The 20,143-nt window shown below is 45.2% G+C and overlaps 1 protein-coding gene across 8 annotated transcripts in view; it reads left to right on the forward strand.

Moving 5' to 3' along the window:
* The first annotated feature begins 1,692 nt into the window (after positions 1 to 1,692).
* The window catches only part of LOC109893784 (myelin transcription factor 1-like protein), a 187,363-nt gene continuing 168,912 nt past the window's right edge, over positions 1,693 to 20,143 (forward strand). For all 8 annotated transcript variants that reach the window (XM_031829085.1, XM_031829087.1, XM_031829091.1 and 5 more), the window contains exon 1: positions 1,693 to 2,755. The gene's annotated coding sequence lies outside the window, so the exon portion shown is untranslated. The remainder of the gene's footprint in view (positions 2,756 to 20,143) is intronic.

Genomic DNA, 20,143 nt, shown 5'->3' on the forward strand with positions numbered 1-20,143 from the left:
ACATGTTGAAGACCACTGCTTTAACATATTGAAGACCACTGCTTTAACTTATTGACATGTTGAAGACCACTGCTTTAACTTATTGACATGTTGAAGACCACTGCTTTAACATGTTGAAGACCACTGCTTTAACATGTTGAAGACCACTGCTTTAACATATTGAAGACCACTGCTTTAACTTATTAATTCATTTTAAACATTAATGTTTTATGAGATAATTATTACTTCAGTAAAATTAATTATCTTCAAAAATACACACATTTTTTCCTTTCTCCCTTTTGTTTGTTTGTTTATGACAACTGAATGCAAAGTAAATTAATTGTGCTCGATTGGCATTAACATACCCAAATAGGAATTTGAAATGGTTAATATTGAGCCCCCTCAGGGCAGCCTATGTCCCAATCCACTGGAGTACTTATCATGCCTCGTCTCACTCACTGCTAGCCTGGCAGCATTACTAAAGAAAGCTCTCTGTTTGTTGGTTCTGCTAAATGTGGCTTTATATAGCATGATTTGTTCATTGTTATTTTGGGGATCAAAACAGAATTTTGGCAACATTTTCTGTCATAGGTTCAAACATTTTATATTTTGATGTATTTTCATTTAATATGCATTTTGTTTCCTCTTGTATTTATGTATTTTCATATAACTATGTCTAGAATATAAACAATGGAAGTATTGAAAAAATAAAAATTATAATAATAATATCTAGCCTACCTTCTCCCATGGTATTACCACTGCTGTTGTCCCAAGGCTTCTCTCTGGATTTCCAAGCTACTTTGGCAAGTCATTCAAACTCACCAGTAGAAATGAATGAATTAGCACCTCTGTCCGGTACGAAATGAATCTAACTCATAATCTAATTCTGATGATGTCTCAGGGACCAAATTAGCTTTCCTTCATTTGCATATCTGGGTAAAAATGCAAATGTATTTGCAGTTATTCCCTTTTCATTCACACAAGAATGACTATACATGTCAGCGCTCTACGGCAGGACATGATTTACTGTAAATATATCCTAGGTTTTAGCCAATAGGTTCTCCTGACTCCCTAGCTGTCAGTGTGTTGGCTGAGAACACGGCGAGCGTGATTTCCAACTCATTTATCTCCTCCACCATTCTGCTGCTCACCATAGTTCAAAGCCCAGACAGGGAAGCAGCCTTATTTAACCGTGTGCACTACAGCTCAGCAGCCTTCCCATATTCCATTCTACTCTACAATCTTACTGCTCTCAGTTCCACATACAGCTGAACTACAGCCACATATTGTGTCTTGAACCAGAGGAGCTCATCTTGGCTTCCTCCTGGAGGATACATGGGCACATTGTAGATTCCCAGGTTAAATACAGCAGTCCACAGCCCTCCACACGTCATGCAAGCCCCGCCCCATCCCCCTCCTTTTATCCCTCCATCCCTCCGCCCCCTCCCACCCTCCTGAGACCCAGGGCCCGTGGGAAGAACTGATGCTGGGAGCAGACTGTCTGCAGCCCTGAATACATGTAGGACAGGGAGAGAGAGAGAGAGAGAGAGAGAGTCAGAGAGAGAGAGAGAGTCAGAGCGAGAGAGTGAGAGCAAGAGAGAGAGCGAGAGTCATAGAGAGAGAGAGAGAGAGAGAGAGAGAGCAGTAGAGCTAGATTGTGGGAGAGGGAGAGAAACAGGGATATGTGTTCTTCTCAAATACATACATATACACAGTGAGAGAGAAAGAAAGACTCTCTCTCTCCTCTCAGCACGTATCCCCCCACACACACACACACACATGAACATGATCGCACTCACACTCTCACACATACATACACTCACAGACGCACTCTTGCTTTAGGGTACCAGGCGGCTTGGTGTTCTTCTCCTTTGTTGTTTTTGTCATTCATCAGTCTTGGTAAGGTGTGCTGTGCTGTGTGAGTCTCGCTGGGTGAGGAGTCTGTCTGCGTGGCTGTCTGAGAATGCCATCTACACTACGGTAAGCCACACACTGTTCCTTCTCTCCCTCTCTTCTCTTCTGCAGTCTCTCTATCTCACTGGGGTACCTAGCCCCTGCAACGCACATCCTCTGCTTCTTTTTCCTCCCTCCCTCTCTCTCTCTCTCTCTCTCTCTCTCTCTCTCTCTCTCTCTCTCTCTCTCTCTGTCTGTCTGCCGCTCCACTCTCTCCTTCGCGCTTTCCTCTCGGCTGTGCGCTCTCTCACCATCCTTACCTTCGCCGCCTCTCCTCCCTCATCTCTCTCTCCCTTCCGCTTCGCCTCATTGGTGCTGCCCTCATTCCTTTTTTCCATTAAGCTCCAGGCCCATTGGTTGCCTGCCTTCAACCATTATCTTCTCTCCTCCTTCCGTCTTCCTCTTTCTATCTCTTGCCTCTCTCCTCTTTTTCTCCCTTGTTCCCTCATCTCCAGCCGACTCTCAAGTCAAAATTATTTGCATACAGGAGGACATGATAAGTTTTCAGGGAGCAGTGTGAGTGTGTGAGGGGTAAAGAACGAGTGGGATAAAAGATAAAGAAAGAAAGAAAGAAAGACAGACAGACAGAAAGAAAGAAAAGAGAAGAAGAGAAAAAGAAAGAAAGAAAGAAAGAAAGAAAGAAAGAAAGAAAGAAAGAAAGAAAGAAAGAAAGAAAGAAAGAAAGAAAGAAAGAAAGAAAGAAAGAAAGAAAAGAAAGAAAGAAAGAAAGAAAGAAAGAAAGAAAGAAAGAAAGAAAGAAAGAAAAGAGGACGGACATACTGGAGCATAAAGAAGTTTGGGAGAAGACTGCATTCTGAGACTGGTGGGTTACTCTTCTTCTTTCAATCTTCTTGTGAGTGCTTTGGCTTCTATCAATGATACGTTTGTAGATTGTCAAAAGAGGGTTATAGCTAAAACTGAAGGAGGATATTACTTAGAATTTAAGATAGTGAACTAAGCAGTATGACACTTGCTTTGAATTGCTTGAGTCTCAGCTTATTTAGATATTTAGAATGTTGATATGAAATGTGTACTCACTGTATATTGTGCTTTACATTGGAATCTCTGATGCCAAGCTTTGTTTAGCTGAGTTGTTTGATTGAACGGCAAGTAGAGTGTTAAACTCCTTCTGGAATACTTCTACTTTTTATTGTATTTTCATATTGTTGATATTTATGTTTTATATTGTTTTGGAGATTTGATGCCTTAACAAACCTTTGAATGCTCTACATTGTTATTATTCCTTTATAGCATGTAGCTAACATAACAAGGATATATTACATTTCCGAGGCAAAGTTGCACTGTTTTGAATTCTCGTACATGGTTAACTATACTGAACAAAAATAGGAACTCAAAATGTAAAGTGTTGGTCCCATGTTTCATGAGCTGAAATAAAAGATTCTAGAAATGTTCTACATGTACAAAAAGCTTATTTCTCGAAATTTTTGGGCATAAATTTGTTTACATTCCTTTTAGTGAGCCTTTCTCCTTTGCCATATAATCTATCCACCTGACAGGTGTGGCATATCAAGAAGCTGATTAAACAGCATGATCATTACACAGGTGCACCTCGTGCTTGGTACAATAAAATGCTACTATAAATGTGCAGTTTTGTCACACAGTACAATGCCAAAGAAGTCTCAAGTTCTGAGGGAGTTTGCAATTGGTATGCTGACTGCAGGAAAGTCCACCCGAGCTGTTGCCAAAGAGTTAAATGTTCATTTGTCTACCTTAAGCTGCCTCCAATATCCTTTTAGAGAATTTGGCAGTATGTCCAACTGGCCTCACAACCGCAGACTACATGTAACTACGCCAACCCAGGATCTCCACATCCTGCTTCTTCACCTGTGGGATGAAACTGTGGCACAACAGGAAGATATCTGCACAAACTCTTAGAAACCTCAGGGAAGCTCAGGGAAGCTCATCTGCATGCTCATCGTCCTCACCAGGGTCTTGACCTGACTGCAGTTCGGCGTCGGTACAGACTTCAGTGGGCAAATGCTCACCTTCGATGGCCACTGGCACACTGGAGAAGTGTGCTCTTCACGGATGAATCCCGGTTTCAACTGTACCGGGCAGATATCAGACATATGGGCAAAGTGCCCCATGGTGGCAGTGGGGTTATGGTATGGGCAGGACAACCAACACAATCTACGGACAACCAACACAATTTAATTTTATCAATGGCAATTTGAATGCACAGAGATAGCGTGATGAGATCCTCAGGCCCATTGTCATGCCACTGGTGGGTGGCACCATGGTACCATGGCACATAGCAAAAGGCTGAGGCACTGCAACATGTCTCTCTGGGTGAAGAAAACAAACCTTTACAAAAAAGCTCTAAATCTAAAAATGAACGGAAATAATTGTGTGCCTGTCTCCTCCTCTTTTTGTTAACCAGCCATTGACTGTGTGTGTGGGGGGGGGGGGGAATAATGATGAATGCACAAATTCTGTCTACAAATGTTCTATAATCTGGCTATTTAGAAATGGAAATCAAATGGGTTCCCGAAAGAAATCCATATTGTGTCACTGCTGGATTATTACATTGCATATTAAGATAGATCATTCGTATTTCCCCATAGCCTTAGGGATGTAGATCTCAATATGCTGTACACAATGTACACATTTTATAGAACTGGGGGGAGTCAGGGAAATGTTGACATGATGTCCAGCTGAAGTTGCATGGTGAAGGGACATTTTGTCCAGCTGAGACTGCATGTGAAGGGCTGCTCTGACATGATGTCTAGCTGAGGCTTCATGTTGAAGGGACATTTTGTCCAGCTGAGACTGCATGTGAAAGGCTGCTCTGACATGATGTCTAGCTGAGGCTTCATGTTGAAGGGACATTTTGTCCAGCTGAGACTGCATGTGAAAGGCTGCTCTGACATGATGTCTAGCTGAGGCTGTATGGTGAAGGGATGTTCTGACATGATGACTGACTGAGGCTGTATGGTGAAGGGATGTTCTGACATGATGACTGACTCAGGCTGTATGGTGAAGGGATGTTCTGACATGATGACTGACTGAGGCTGTATGGTGAAGGGATGTTCTGACATGATGACTGACTCAGGCTGTATGGTGAAGGGATGTTCTGACATGATGACTGACTGAGGCTGTATGGTGAAGGGATGTTCTGACATGATGACTGACTGAGGCTGTATGGTGAAGGGATGTTCTGACATGATGTCTAGCTGAGGCTGTATGGTGAAGGGATGTTCTGACATGATGACCGACTGAGGCTGTATGGTGAAGGGATGTTCTGACATGATGACTGACTGAGGCTGTATGGTGAAGGGATGTTCTGACATGATGACTGACTGAGGCTGTATGGTGAAGGGATGTTCTGACATGATGACTGACTGAGGCTGTATGGTGAAGGGATGTTCTGACATGATGACCGACTGAGGCTGTATGGTGAAGGGATGTTCTGACATGATGACTGACTCAGGCTGTATGGTGAAGGGATGTTCTGACATGATGACTGACTGAGGCTGTATGGTGAAGGGATGTTCTGACATGATGTCTAGCTGAGGCTGTATGGTGAAGGGATGTCTGTATAATTTTCTGGTGACAGGATGAGGAAGGAAATGTTTTGCTTATCACGAGTGTGTTGGTGAGAGAGTGAGGGGAGAGAAAGCGGGAGAGAGAGGTGGGATAGAGAGAGCGGGAGAGAGTGTGTGTGTCTGTTTCTCTATCTGTGTGTGTGTCACCGCGGTACCTAGCTTGCTTTACCGTGCAGGCTGAGAACAGGGAGACAGCCAAATGTGATTAAATTATAGAGGGATAGCACCCTCCCTGGCTCTCATGCGACCAGCTCCCGGGAACCCCCTCCCTCCCAATCTGGACTCAAGGTTAGACGTAGCATAGTAAACTGAAATTATTATGGTACATATGGTATTGTATCTATTAATTTGTGGATATCTATCCTCCATTTTATTTGATATGTTACATTACAATTCATATGATATGTTAGAAATTGCAATTCATACAATATGTTACGAATTTCCAATATGTATGATATGTTACGAATTCCAATTGGTTGTGGCTAATGTTAGCTAGGTTGCTAGGTAGCTAATGCTAATGTTTGCTGTGGTTAGGGGTTAAGCTTAGGGTTCATGTTAGGTTTAGGAGTTACGTTAAAGGGGTTAAGGTCAGGATTAGGGGAAGGGTTAGCTAACATTCTAAGTAGTTGCAAAGTTGCTTTTTGATAAAATTACAAAAGTTGACCGTAATGAGAGTCGAACACTCAATCGTTGGTTTTCTAGATGTTCATGTTATACGCCCACCGACGACCCTCCTTTTGTTTTTTGTTATCTGAGTAAGGGAAATGTTGTATGTATTTTGAAAGATGAGACATTGAGGATTATAAAAAAAATATTTTTTTATTTTTTATTTCACCTTTATTTAACCAGGTAGGCTAGTTGAGAACAAGTTCTCATTTGCAACTGAGACCTGGCCAAGATAAAGCATAGCAGTGTGAACAGACAACACAGAGTTACACATGGAGTAAACAATTAACAAGTCAATAACACAGTAGAAAAAAGAGAGTATATACATTGTGTGCAAAAGGCATTGGAAGGTAGGCGAATAATTAAAATTTTGCAGATGAACACTGGAGTGATAAATGATCAGATGGCCATGTACAGGTAGAGATATTGATGTGCAAAAGAGCAGAAAAGTAAATAAATATAAACAGTATGGGGATGAGGTAGGTAAAATTGGGTGGGCTATTTACTGATAGACTATGTACAGCTGCAGCGATCGTTTAGCTGCTCAGATAGCAGATGTTTGAAGTTGGTGAGGGAGAAAAAAGTCTCCGACTTCAGAGATTTTTGCAATTCGTTCCAGTCACAGGCAGCAGAGAACTGGAACGAAAGACTTTAGGGATGATCAGTGAGATACACCTGCTGGAGCGCGTGCTACGTGTGGGTGTTGCCATCCTGACCAGTGAACTGAGATAAGGCGGAGATTTACCTAGCATGGACTTGTAGATGACCTGGAGCCAGTGGCGACGAATATGTAGCGAGGGCCAGCGGACTAGAGCATACAGGTCGCAGTGGTGGGTGGTTTTAAGGTGCTTTAGTAACAAAACGGATGGCACTGTGATAAACTGCATCCAGTTTGCTGAGTAGAGTATTGGAAGCTATTTTGTAGATGACATCGCCGAAGTCAAGGATTGGTAGGATAGTCAGTTTTACTAGGGTAAGTTTGGCGGCGTGAGTGACGGAGGCTTTGTTGCGGAATAGAAAGCCGACTCTAGATTTTACTTTAGATTGGAGATGTTTGATATGAGTCTGGAAGGAGAGTTTACAGTCTAGCCAGACACCTAGGTACTTATAGATGTCCACATATTCTAGGTCGGAACCATCCAGGGTGGTGATGCTAGTTGGGCGTGCGGGTGCAGGCAGCGAACGGTTGAAAAGCATGCATTTGGTTTTACTAGCATTGATATGGCTTTGATGTCATGCAAGCAAGCCAAACACTCATGATTCCAAATGTGCACGTCACATTTCCACAGCATAATATGAATGTCACATACAGTGTCAATTTTGTTTGATGTACAGTTACAAGACAACATGGTGTAATACCCTGGGTTGTTCTGAACAGAATGAGTCTATGTTTGTCTTTTGTGAAGGAAATGTGCAGCAGCCCAGGCAGCTGAATCCACTCATGACTCCTTTCTATGCGCACCAAAATTACGATCCGTTTCCCTGAATTGTATTGTGAAAGCTTAACCTTGTAATATCGTTTTTTTTTATAACTTAGTTAGTCATGTTGGCAATAGAACATGCTTTCAAATGATTCCCACTTGTCCCAGATTGCGATTTATAATGGACCATTTTTGGACTACGTAAACAACAGTAATTGTGTGATTTTGTTAAATATTTTACCTTTATTTTACTAGGCAAGTCAGTTAAGAACAAATTCTTATTTTCAATGACGGCCTAGGAACAGTGGGTTAACTGCCTGTTCAGGGGCAGAACGACAGATTTGTACCTTGTCAGCTCGGGGATTCGAACTTGCAACCTTTTGGTTACTAGTCCAACGCTCTAACCACTAGGCTACCCGCCACCCCAATGGTGGTGGGGATGCAGGGTTGTGTTCCAACCAAACCTACAAATGTGCTTGCTCTAGTTCTTCAAAGGCAGATCTAGGACAGCTCAAAAAAGCACCTTATAGTTGCAGACTTTTCTTTGAGTCATAAAAGTGCATTGCATTTACTTAGGAACTGTGCACACTTTTGAGAGGTGTGTGGACACTTGGAGACAGCAGTTATAGTCCTCTCACTCCAACCTTTGTAATATTGTTCTCTTATGTTGCACCTACCTCATATTATCGTGTTACTGAATGTATTCAACATATTTTCAAATTTCGTTATCAACAAATGCAGTGAAAGAAAAGTACAGTAAATGTCAAATGCACATACAATCAACAATGTAATGTTTGTATTCAGGTGAGCTGTTGTGTCCTAACCATTGGTCTAATCATTTTTCCATAACCTCCAAACTGTTTTATTTCAATTGCTACTATGGTTATGCATATGCTTTTCATATTTCTTCTGTAAGAAACATTTAAATTTAGCCCTATACATATAGGCCAAGTCCCACGAGTGTAAAGGGTTAAGTTACCTTCTGTTTTATATAACCATACCAAAGGTAACATATCATATAATTTGTTTCTCGGATTAACGTTTACTATGTTACTTCTAGTCTATGAGACCAGGCTGTCCCTCCATCCCTCCCTTTACCCACCCCTCATCTCATATATTCACCCTCTTCCTCAGCATCTCAAGGATCCCACATAATCAGAACAGTCTCAGGAGGCCAGACAAATGAAGATGGAGCTGCAGTAGATAGCTACCGTTTTACGGGCTCCTGACCAATTTTGCTAATTGGTGTATTTTGTTTTTACACTGATCTTAACTTTTTTTGTTCATAATATTTCTGCGATCTTTTCCTACGACAGAAAACAGCTTCTGGACAACAGAACAGCGATCACTAAACTCGATTTGGATGAAGATTTCTACTTCAACGAGTCGGCAGCTGTGAATGTACTGCTCATTCCAAGCCAGGCCATAATCCCTGGGAATCAAAAAAGGAAGAGACGATGCAAGAGAGGCAAACAAGCGGGCTCCCTGACGAGACTACGCCGGCGAGTTAATAAACTGCCTCCACCTTCCGTTCCCTTGGCGAACGAACTGGACAAGCTCCATTCGAGACAATGCTATAATTGGGACCTGAAGAACTGTAATATCCTATGTTTCTCGGAGTCGTGGCTGAACAAGGACATGGATAATATACATTTAGCTGTTTTTGAAATGCATCGTAAAGACCAGCAGCTTCGGGTAAGGTTATGGGGGAGGTGTGTGTCTTTGTTAACAATAGCTGGTGCGCGATCTCTAATATTAAGGAAGTCTCAAGGTTTTGCTCACCTGAGTTAGAAAATATAATTAAAACCTAGATTTTTTGTAGCTGTCTATTTACCACCACAAACCAATGCTGGCACTAATACCGTCCTAAAACAGATGTATAGGGCCATAAGCAAACAAGAAAATGCACATGCAGAGGCAGCGCTCCTACTGGCCAGGGATTTTAATGCAGGGAAACTGAAATCCGTCTTACCACATTTTAACCAGCATGTCACATGTGCAACTAGTGAAGAACAAACTCTAGTTCCCCTTTATTCCACACACAGAAAATCAAACAGCAAGTGCCAGTGATGTGCTCAATATGGAAGTGGTCCAATGAAGCTGATGCTAAGCTACAGGACTGGGATTCATCCGATAACATTGACATCAGTCACTGGCTTCTTTAATAAGTGCATCGACAACGCCATCCCCACAGTGACCGCACGTACATATCCCAACCAGAAGCCATGGATTACAGGCAACATCCGCACTGAGCTAAAGGCTAGAGCTGCCGCTTTCAAGGAACGGGACCCTACTCGACCTCTGGCGAGCCATCAAAAAGACAAAACATGAATACAGGACTAAGATTGATTCCTACTACGCCGACTCTGAAGCTCGCCGGATGTGTCAGAGCTTGCAAACTATCATGGATTACAAAGGGAAAACCAGCCAGGAGCTGCCTAGTGATGTGAGCCTACTAGAGAAGCTAAATTCCTTCTATGCTTGCTTCGTTTCAAGTAACACTAAATCATACATGAGAGCAACAGCTGTTCTGGATGACTATGTGATCTCTCTCTCGGTAGTAAACAGATGAACATTCACCAGGACGCGTACTCAGAGCATGCACTGACCAGCTGGCAAGTGTCATCATTGAAATGTTCAACCCCTCCGTGACCCAGTCTGTAATACCTACAGTACATGTTTTAAGCAAACCACCATAGTCTTTGTGCCCGAGAATGCAAAGGTAACCTGTCTAAATGACTGCCACCCCATAGTATTCATTGTAGCCATGAAATGCTTGGAAAGGCTGTTCATGGCTCACATCAACACCATCATCCCAGACACCCTGGACACACTCCAATACACATACTGCCCCATCAGATCCACAGATGATGCACTCTCTATTGCACTTCACACTGCCCTCTCCGACCTGGACAAGAGGAATACCTACGTGAGAATGCTGTTCATTGACTGTAGCTCAGCGTTCAACAGCATAGTGCCCTCCATGCTCATCACTAAGCTCAGGACCCTGGGACCCTGGGACCCTGGGACTGAACAACCCCCTCTGCAACTGGTTCTTGGACTTCAAATCAAATCAAATCAAGCTGTATTTATACAGCACATTTCAGACATGGAATACAAGGCAATGTGCTTCACAGGAAAAAATTTGAATGAAAACTGAAATATTTACTGCACAACAAATATAAAAGGATAAAAACTATAAAATCATTCCCAGTTTCGCCCCCCCCCCCCCATAATAACTAAAGGCTGCCTCCCCCATGCCTCTTGGTCCTCGGCTTTGGGATAGTTTAGTTTAGTTGTGTTTAGTCCCCTCCTGTGCTCCCTCTTCACCCATGACTGCATGGCAGGGCACGATACTCCAACACCATCATTACGTTTGCTGAAGGCACAACGTGGTTGGCCTGATCACCGACGACGATGAAATAGTCTACAGGGAGTCAGTATGGTGCCAGGACCACAACCTCTCATTCAACGTCAGCAAAACAAAGGAGCTGAACATAGACTTCAGTAAATGTAGGGCCAAGCACGCCCTGTTGTGGAGCGGGTTTGGAGATTCAAGTTCCTCGGTGTCCACATCACCAAATAATTATCATGGTCCACACACACCAACATAATTGTGGAGAAGGCCGAACAGAGCCGTCTCCACAAAAAAGATTTGGCATGGTTCCTCAGATCCACAAAACGTTCTACAGCTGCACCATGTAGAGCATCTTGACATGCTGCGTCACCGCTTGGTATGACAACTGCTTGGCATCTGACCGCAAGGCGCAACATAGCGTAGTGCGTCCAGCCCAATCCATCACTGGGGCTATATTGTCAAAGAATCCCGCCACCCAAGTCATCGACTGTTCTCTTTGCTACCGCACGGAAAGTGATACCGATGCACCAAGTCTGCAATCAACAGGACCCTGAACAGCTCTACTCCCAAGCCATAAGAATGCTAGATAGTTAGTCTGGGTAGCTATTGGTTAACTACTTAACTTTCTGCATTGACCCTTTTTGCAGTAACTCTTTTGACTCATCACATATGCTGCTGCTACTGTTTATTAACTATCCTGTTGCATTTTCACTTTATCCCTAACTACCTTATGTACAAATCTACCTCAATTACCTCGTACCCCTGAACACATACCCTGTGTATATAGCCAAGTTACCGTTACTCATTGTGTATTTATTCCTTGTATTATTTTTCTATTATTTCATTTTTTTTCTCTCAGAATTGTTGGAAAGGGCCGGTAAGTAAGCATTTTACTGTTAGTCTACACCTGCTGTTTACAAAGCATGTGACAAATACACTATGATTTAATTTGAGAAAAACGGTTACTGGTGGGATTTCAAAACATACTGGGTACTTTTGGCAACATTACTTTACAGTTACATGACATGGAAGTGTTGAGGTTTTTATCACAATACATTTGTTTGGTATAAAAAGTAATTAAGCAAGTTTGTTTTTAATCAATTTCCAACAATCCATTTAAATACTATTGATATCTCTTTTTTCTAGATAATTACATTGGTTTTGTTGATTGAGTTCCGTTGGCTAGCCTGGATACAATAATAGATTTTGTTGATTAAAGGTCCGTTATTGTAGGAAGAGTGTAATTGTGCTATGAAAATGAAACATTTCTTACAAAACAACATCTGCACAGAATAACCATTTGTTAACAGTTTCTCTAGTTATATTCCTGGCAGCTGGAGAAGTAGTTCTGTATCTCTACAATAACGACTGCGTCACTCCAGTGGGTTGAAACTGAAACGCATGTCTAAGATATGAACTCTTTACACCATAGGAATAGGGGAGTGTGCGTGTGGGTGTGATAGTGTGTGCATGTGTGTTGAAGGATATCCATAGGAATTCCATACACACTAACCCTACTGGGTCATATAGCTACATGCCAGTTAGCTTGTCTGTGCTGTGCTGTGGACAGCATGACTATGGTAATGTTAGTTTGTCTGAGGTGAGTAGAAGCAGGTCACATAGTCACACACACACAAACATTATTTTAGGGCTCCTGAGTGGCGCAGCGGTCTAAGGCACTGCATCTCAGTGCAAGAGGCGTCACTACAGTCCCTGGTTGGAATCCAGCCTGTATCACATCCGGCCATGATTAGGAGTCCCATAGGGCGGTGCACAATTGGCCCAGCGTCGTCCGGGTTTGACCGGGGTAGGCCGTCATTGTAAATAGAATTTGTACTTAACTGACTTTCCTAGTTAAATAAAGGTTAAATATGTGACCCAACTATCTAGCTAGCCATTCTTGATGGATGTGGCTAGCACGACTGTGTACTATTAAGCGATATAAGTCTGCTAGCATGTCTGTGTGCAAATATAGAGAATTATAAGTCTGCTAGTTTTACTCTGTGAAAATGTGACTCTATTAAAGTGAGATGGCATGACTGTGGGCTAACACTAGCATGCTGGCCTGTCTGACACAAACAAGGCAGAATTGCCTGGTCACATGACAGTGTGTCTGTCTGTTTGGGAGTTGATGAATAAGCCCCCTGGTCGAAGGTGTTCCTTCCTGTAGAGCGTGTTAACGCCAAGCCACCCAGGGGCCCAGGAGAGGATCACACTACCCCCCCTGTGGAGACAGCTGAAGAGGCTTACAGCCCAGCCAGCTAGCCCCCCCCCCCCCTCAAATCGATTAGGCCGTGGTCAGGATTCATTTAAACATGTACATACCATTTCTATTTAGATGTTGTTCATTTTTATTCCCTATAGCTAATGTTACTCGTGGGTATTATCAAGATGAACTTGACTGAGTAAACCAGTGGCAGGATGTTGAAGAGACATTGATGTGCCCTTGCAATCACTGAATGACGTGGTTCAGCTGTTTTTGTGATGGGATAAATCCAAGGTAAATTCTGCAATGTCAATACTGATCCTTCCATGCTCTGAGAAAGGGGGATCTAGTGTGCCTCACTGGTTCATGACAGGTTTCTGTAAGTCTTAAGAATCAATGCGCTGATGAGTGAAACCAAACTGCACCCAATTTGGATAGATTGGATAAAATCCTATTAGATGGCAAGATTAAGCTACCACATTATTAATACCTATCCAATCTTTTGAGATTTTACCAGAAGTGTGAAAGTGAATAGGGCTATAGGTGTTGATTTGGTCATCTGTCTAAGAACACAGTGCTATCCTCTCCAGCCCTCTACTCTCCTCGGGGACGGAAGCGCTACGTGATGTATTTCCTGGCGGGCAGGCCAATTAAAAACCAATCAGGCCTGTTGGAGTGTGTGCATGGTAATGGAAAAGCCAGGAGAGTGGAGGAGAGCAGTGATTAATGGACACTTTCACCTCGTGGCATAACAGGCTCCCATTCATCACCTCACCTGTCCTGCATAGGGTCGGGCTGGCACTCCGCAATCACACCTATACACCACTGTCACTACCATACACATCTGTCACTACCATACACATCTGTATGAGTTACACTGGCTGTGACTGGGTTATAATGCAGTGGATGGGAGCTGGGTTAGTCACCGTCCTATGTTCTGAGTCACAGTAGGCTATACACCAACTATTTACCTCCCCCATATTACACGTTCATTGCAATGCACTGAATTTATTCAGGAATGGGATATACTGTATTTTCCCTAGTTAACTCAGATTTATGAGGGAAATAGCCTGCTTGTATTTGACCCTGTGGTGCCGTTAGCCAGCACACATTCAAGCCAACGATTGTATTAACAGTGAGAAGGGTCTTCCATTTCAGGAGCTGCACTGACCTGTTTCACACAGGCAGGCAGGTAGGTGGGCAGGCAGGCAGGTAGGTAGGTAGGTGGGCAGGCAGGCAGGCAGGCAGGCAGGCAGGCCCACCTACCACCAACCATAACTTGGTTTGGCCTTCTTTCATTAAGGAAACACATGAAGAGCTTTGTTCCAAAACACTATATCCATATCCAGAAATGTTTGTATATTAGCTTTACTGTTTAAAGAAATGATGAAAGAGAGGTGTGTTTTTTCACTATCTAATCATGGGTTGGGGTTGATCAATGACTGACATGTATTTGTTTAAAATCTATCACTTTATGATTTCAATTCAGAGAGACAAATGATCATGTTTTTCACAAAATGCAACATAACAGCTTCACTCTCAGAGAAATAAATCAAATAAAATTCAAATAAAAATGTTATGGTCACATACACATATTTAGCAGATGTTATTGCGGGTGTAGTGAAATGCGGGTGTAGTGAAATGCAGTAGTATCGAACAATTCAGTAGTATCTAAAAACAATTCACAACAATACACACACATCTGAAAGTAAAAGAATTTAAGTAATAAATGTTGGTGTCACATTGTATAAATTATTGGAGACAGGCTCAGGAATTTGTAATAGGGGGGTTTAATAATCCACCCAGAATATACAACATGCCATGAAAAGGCATGGGGATGTGGGGGGAACAGAGGGTATTATATACGTCACATAATGAGGGAATGTAAACCAGGTGTGTGGGAAAACGAGACAAAACAAATGGAAAATGAAAGGTGGATTGGCGATGGCTAGAAGACCAGTGACGTCGACTGCCGAACGCCGCCCGAACAAGGAGAGGAGCCGACTTCGGCGGAAGTCTTGACAGTACCCTGCCCTTGACGCGCAGCTCCAGCAGCGCAACCGACACCTGCCTCGGGACGACCCAGACGGCGAGGCGCAGGGTGATCCGGATGGAGACAGTGGAACTCCTGCAGCATTGAAGGGTCCAACACGTCCCCCACCGGAACCCAGCATCTCTTCCCCGGTTCGTACCCCTCCCACTCCACGAGGTACTGAAGGCCCCTCACCCCTTGAATCCAGTATGGAGAGAATCAGCGTATGCCGGGACCCCCTCGATGTCCAGAGGGGGTGGAGGAACCTCCCGCACCTCAGACTCCTGGAGCGTACCAGCCACCACCGGCCTGAGGAGAGACACATGGAACGAGGCGTTTGTATGGTAATCAGGGGGAGCTGTAACCTGTAACACACCTTGTATAGTCTCTTCAGGACTTTAAACAGCCCCACAAACTGCGGACCCAACTTCCGGCAGGGCAGGCTGAGGGGCAGGTTTCGGGGCGAAAGCCAGACCTGGTCCCACGGTGCGAACACCGGGGCCTCACTGCGGTGACGGTCTACGCTGGCTTTCTGGTGCAGCACGGCACGCTGAAGGTGAACAGGGGCGGCGCCTCATGTCTCCTCCGCGCGCCGGAACCAGTCGTCCACCGCAGGAGCCTCGGTCTGACTCTGATGCCAAGGAGCCAGAACCGGCTGATACCCCAGTACGCACTGGAAGGGGGAGATGTTAGTGGAGGAATGGCGAAGTGAGTTCTGGGCCGTCTCTGCCCAGGGCACGAACGCCGCCCACTCCCCCAGCCGGTCCTGGCAATAAGACCGCAGAAACCTACCCACATCCTGGTTAACTCTCTCCACCTGCCCGTTACTCTCGGGGTGAAAATCTGAAGTAAGGCTGATCGAGACCCGCAGAAGCTCCTTGAACGCTCTCCAGACCCTCGACGTGACCTGGGGACCTCGGTCAGACACTATATCCTAAGGTCAGCCCGTAGTGCCAGAAGACGTGCGTGAACAAGGCCTCCGCAGTCTGTAGCGCCATAGGGAGACCGGGCTGAGGCAGGAGACGGCAGGACTTGGAGAAACGGTCCACAATGACCAGAATCTCGGTGTTACCCTGTGAGGGGGAGATCTGTGAGAAAATCTATCAATGGCTGTTGTGGAATGGGTTGGGGTGTAACTTACCTCTTGGCAGGTGCCTACGTCCTTGGCCAAGGTGGGCCACCAGTACTTCCCACTCAAACAGCGCACTGTCCGACCGATACCTGGATGACCAGAGGCGGGTGACGTGTCAGTCCAATAGATCAGCCGGTCTTGGACAGCAGACAGAACGTACAGACGCCCAGAGGGCCACTGGAGGGGAGCGGGCTCTGCACGTAACACCTGCTCAATGTCCGCGTCTAGCTCCCATACTACCGGCGCCACCAGGCAGGAGGCCGGGAGTACAGGGGTGGGATCCATGGGCCGCTCCTCTGTGTCATACAACCGGGACAGTGCGTCTGCCTTGACATTCTGGGAACCTGGTCTGTACAAAAGGCTGAAAACAAAACGGGTAAAAAACATGGCCCACCTTGCCTGGCGAGGATTCAGTCTCCTCGCTGCCCGGATGTACTCCAGATTGTGGTGGTCAGTCGAGATGAGAAAAGGGTGTTTAGCCCCCTTAAGCCAATGTCTCCACGCCTTCAAAGCCTTGACGACAGCCAACAGCTCCCGGTCCCCCACATCATAGTTTTGCTCCGCCGGGCTGAGCTTCCTCGAGAAGAATGCACAGGGGCGGAACTTTGGTGGCGTACCTGAGCGCTGAGAGAGCACGACTCCTATCCCAGCCTCGGACGCATCCACCTCCACTGTGAACGCCAACGAGGGATCCGGATGATCCAGCACGGGAGCCGAGGTAAACAGAGCCCTTAGGTGACCAAAAGCCCTGTCCGCCTCAGCTGACCACTGCAAACGCACCGGGCCCCCCTTCAGCATTGAGGTAATGGGAGCCACTACCTGACCAAAACCCAGGATAAACCTCCGTTAGTAAACCCTAGAAAACGCTGCAGCTTTGACTCAATCACTGTGGCTATGAGAGGTAGCGGGTAACTGTACTTCACAGTGATCTGGTTAAGAACTCGATCGTCAAAACATGGGCGCAGACCTCCCTCCTTCTTGTTCACAAAAAATAAACTTGAGGAGGCGGGTGAAGTAGAGGACCGCGTTTCCATAGCCGCCGTCTCCACCTGTGACAGGGGATACACGTAACTCCTGGGAAGTGCGGTGTCTACCAGGAGATTTATCGCACAATCCTCCCGACGATGGAGTGGTAATTGAGTCGCCTTCTTTTTGGAAAAGGTTGAGAGGCAAATCGTCATATTCGGGGGGAATGTGCACGGTGGAGACCTGGTCTGGACTTTCCACCGTAGTAGCACCAACGGAAACCCCTAAACACCTCCCCGAGCACTCTCGCAACCACCCCGTGAGAGCCCTCCATTGCCATGAAACAGTAGGTCATGACAGGCTAACCAGGGTAGGCCTAGCACCACGGGAAACGCAGGAGAGTCAATAAGGAAGAGACTGATTCTCTCATTGTGACCCCCCTGTGTCACCATGCCCAGGGGAGTGGTGGCCTCCCTAATCAACCCTGGCCCTAATGGTCGACTGTCTAAGGCGTGAACTGGGAAGGGTATAGCCACTGGAACAATGGGGATCCCTAAACTAAGGGAGAATAATCGATCTATGAAAATCCCAGGCTCACCTGAATCATCGAGCACCTTAGGCTGGAAATTCAGAGAAAACTCAGGAAAAGTAACATACAAAAACATGTGTACAACAGAGGGCTCTGGGTGAGAATGGTGCCGGCTCACCTGGGGTGCCGCCAGAGTGCTGTGCCTGCTGCCTCGACCCCCAGAGGGTATCCATGGACATAGGAGCGGTGGAGCAGGGGAATGGAACCGACAGACCCCGCGCTGGATGTCCCTAGGCGGTCACGATCCTAAAGTCCAGAGCAAACTCCTGGGCTCCTCGTCCCCTGCCTCAGATGGAAGATACGTTCACCCGCCGCTCTACCCTTGGGCCGGTGGTCGAAGACTGAAGTCCTCGAATTGGTCCAGCACCGCATCTCCTTCCTCCCACACGGCGTTGGCCCATTCTAGGGCTTTCCCCGAGAGGCACGAGGCGAGGGCAGACACCCTCTCACGGCCCGAAGGAGCCGGGTGGACGGTTGCCAGGATCCAGCTGCAACAGGAAACCCTGGGTGAGACGAATCCCACTGGGACCGGGGGCAGGGGAGGCGAGTAGTGAAGACCCCTGTTGTGCTGGTGGAGGCGCTGGAGGAACTCCCTGTCTCTCCCAGCGGTCCATAGTTTGGACGAGGCGGTCAATGGCGGCGCCGAGATGGTGGAGCATCGCCGCATACTCCCAGATGTGCTCCTCAACCCCTATACCAGGGGCACCTGCTCCTGCTGACTCCATATTCAGGTGTGGTGCATAACTGGCTGCAAGGAAGTCAGGCGCAGGAGAGCAGAACTGGGTAATAACCGGAGCAGTTTAAATTATGCAAAACCGACAGCACCAGAACAACAAAATATGTGTTGAAATGACCTGTCGCAAACCAGTTGATAATCCACAATCACTTTACAACAAACAATTCCACACACAGACATGGGGGGAACAGAGGGTATTATACACCGGAAAACAAGACAAAACAAATGGAAAATGAAGGGTGGATCGGCGATGGCTAGAAGACCGGTGATGTCGACCGCCGAAAGCCGCCTAAACAAGGAGAGGAACCGACTTCGGCGGAAGTCGTGACAAGTGAGGTAAAACCTCTAACAAATTCACGGGACAAGACCTGAAATACACTACACAGGACGAAACCAGTAATAAGAAATGCACAACAATACACTGGACGAGACCTGTAATAACAAGTGCACAATACACACTGCACAATACATGCTGCACGAAAGACTAAATAAAAAGCACAGGAACTCACATACCAACGGACATGGGAACAATAATCAACCAGGACACTGAGGACCAGAGGGCACAATTATACACATACTAATCAAGGGGAATGGGAATCAGGTGTGCGTAATGAGACAAGACAGTCCGGGGTTGGTGGTAATGATCCAGTTCAGTGACACCTAGATGGCCGGTGACGTAGACCTCTGGAGCTGGTGAACAGAATGAGCAGCAGTACCGGGGGAATCGGGGTGGCATTGACTAAAATACAGTAGAAAAGAATACAGTATATACATATGAGATGAGTAAAGCAGTATGTAAACATGGAAACATTTGACATGTTTTGTCATTTAGCAGATGCTCTTATCCTGAGCGACTTACAGTAAGTGCATACATAAGATAGCTAGCTACTGTAGTTGAATCAACCACATATAACAGTGAAACATACAGGATACATTCCATTCCAGCTAATCAATGGATATATAGCATTTTGCAAAAAAACACATTTTTATACACACCTAAAATCTATAAATACAAAATCTGAGAACAGTAATAATAATATATACACACACATGAAGGTATGCATAAGCAATGATTTATGATGAACAAACACAAATGTGATATAGCGTTTTGAAAACCCTATTCAGACGCAGCTCAGAGAACTTGACAAAGGGCAGTTAAGACTACTAAATGATGCATGATATCATTATGATCAAGCCAGAGTTCTGTCACTGACGATAATCAATCAGAAGCATTTTAATGTATTACAATCACAATTTAGCTTGCTTTGACGGCTAAGAGAGGATGGGATAGCATTTTTTAATATTTTCACCAGCAAGGCTCACGTGTAGTGTCAACCCCCCCCCCCCCCTCTCAGAAATGCTCATTCCAACATGCCTGCTGGATGTTTTTACCTCACCATTAACTGTCTTTTACATTTGAGGTCTGTGTTTTTTTGTTACTTTAAAAAAAGAGGAAAGAGAAGGAAAAAAATAAATGAAAAAGTAATCCTCCCTACCTCCTGTTGGGCTGGGGGAAAAGCGGTGCGATATTGGAAAATG

This window comes from Oncorhynchus kisutch, linkage group LG7 (genome assembly GCF_002021735.2).
Source record: "Oncorhynchus kisutch isolate 150728-3 linkage group LG7, Okis_V2, whole genome shotgun sequence".
NCBI classification, from domain to species: domain Eukaryota; kingdom Metazoa; phylum Chordata; class Actinopteri; order Salmoniformes; family Salmonidae; genus Oncorhynchus; species Oncorhynchus kisutch.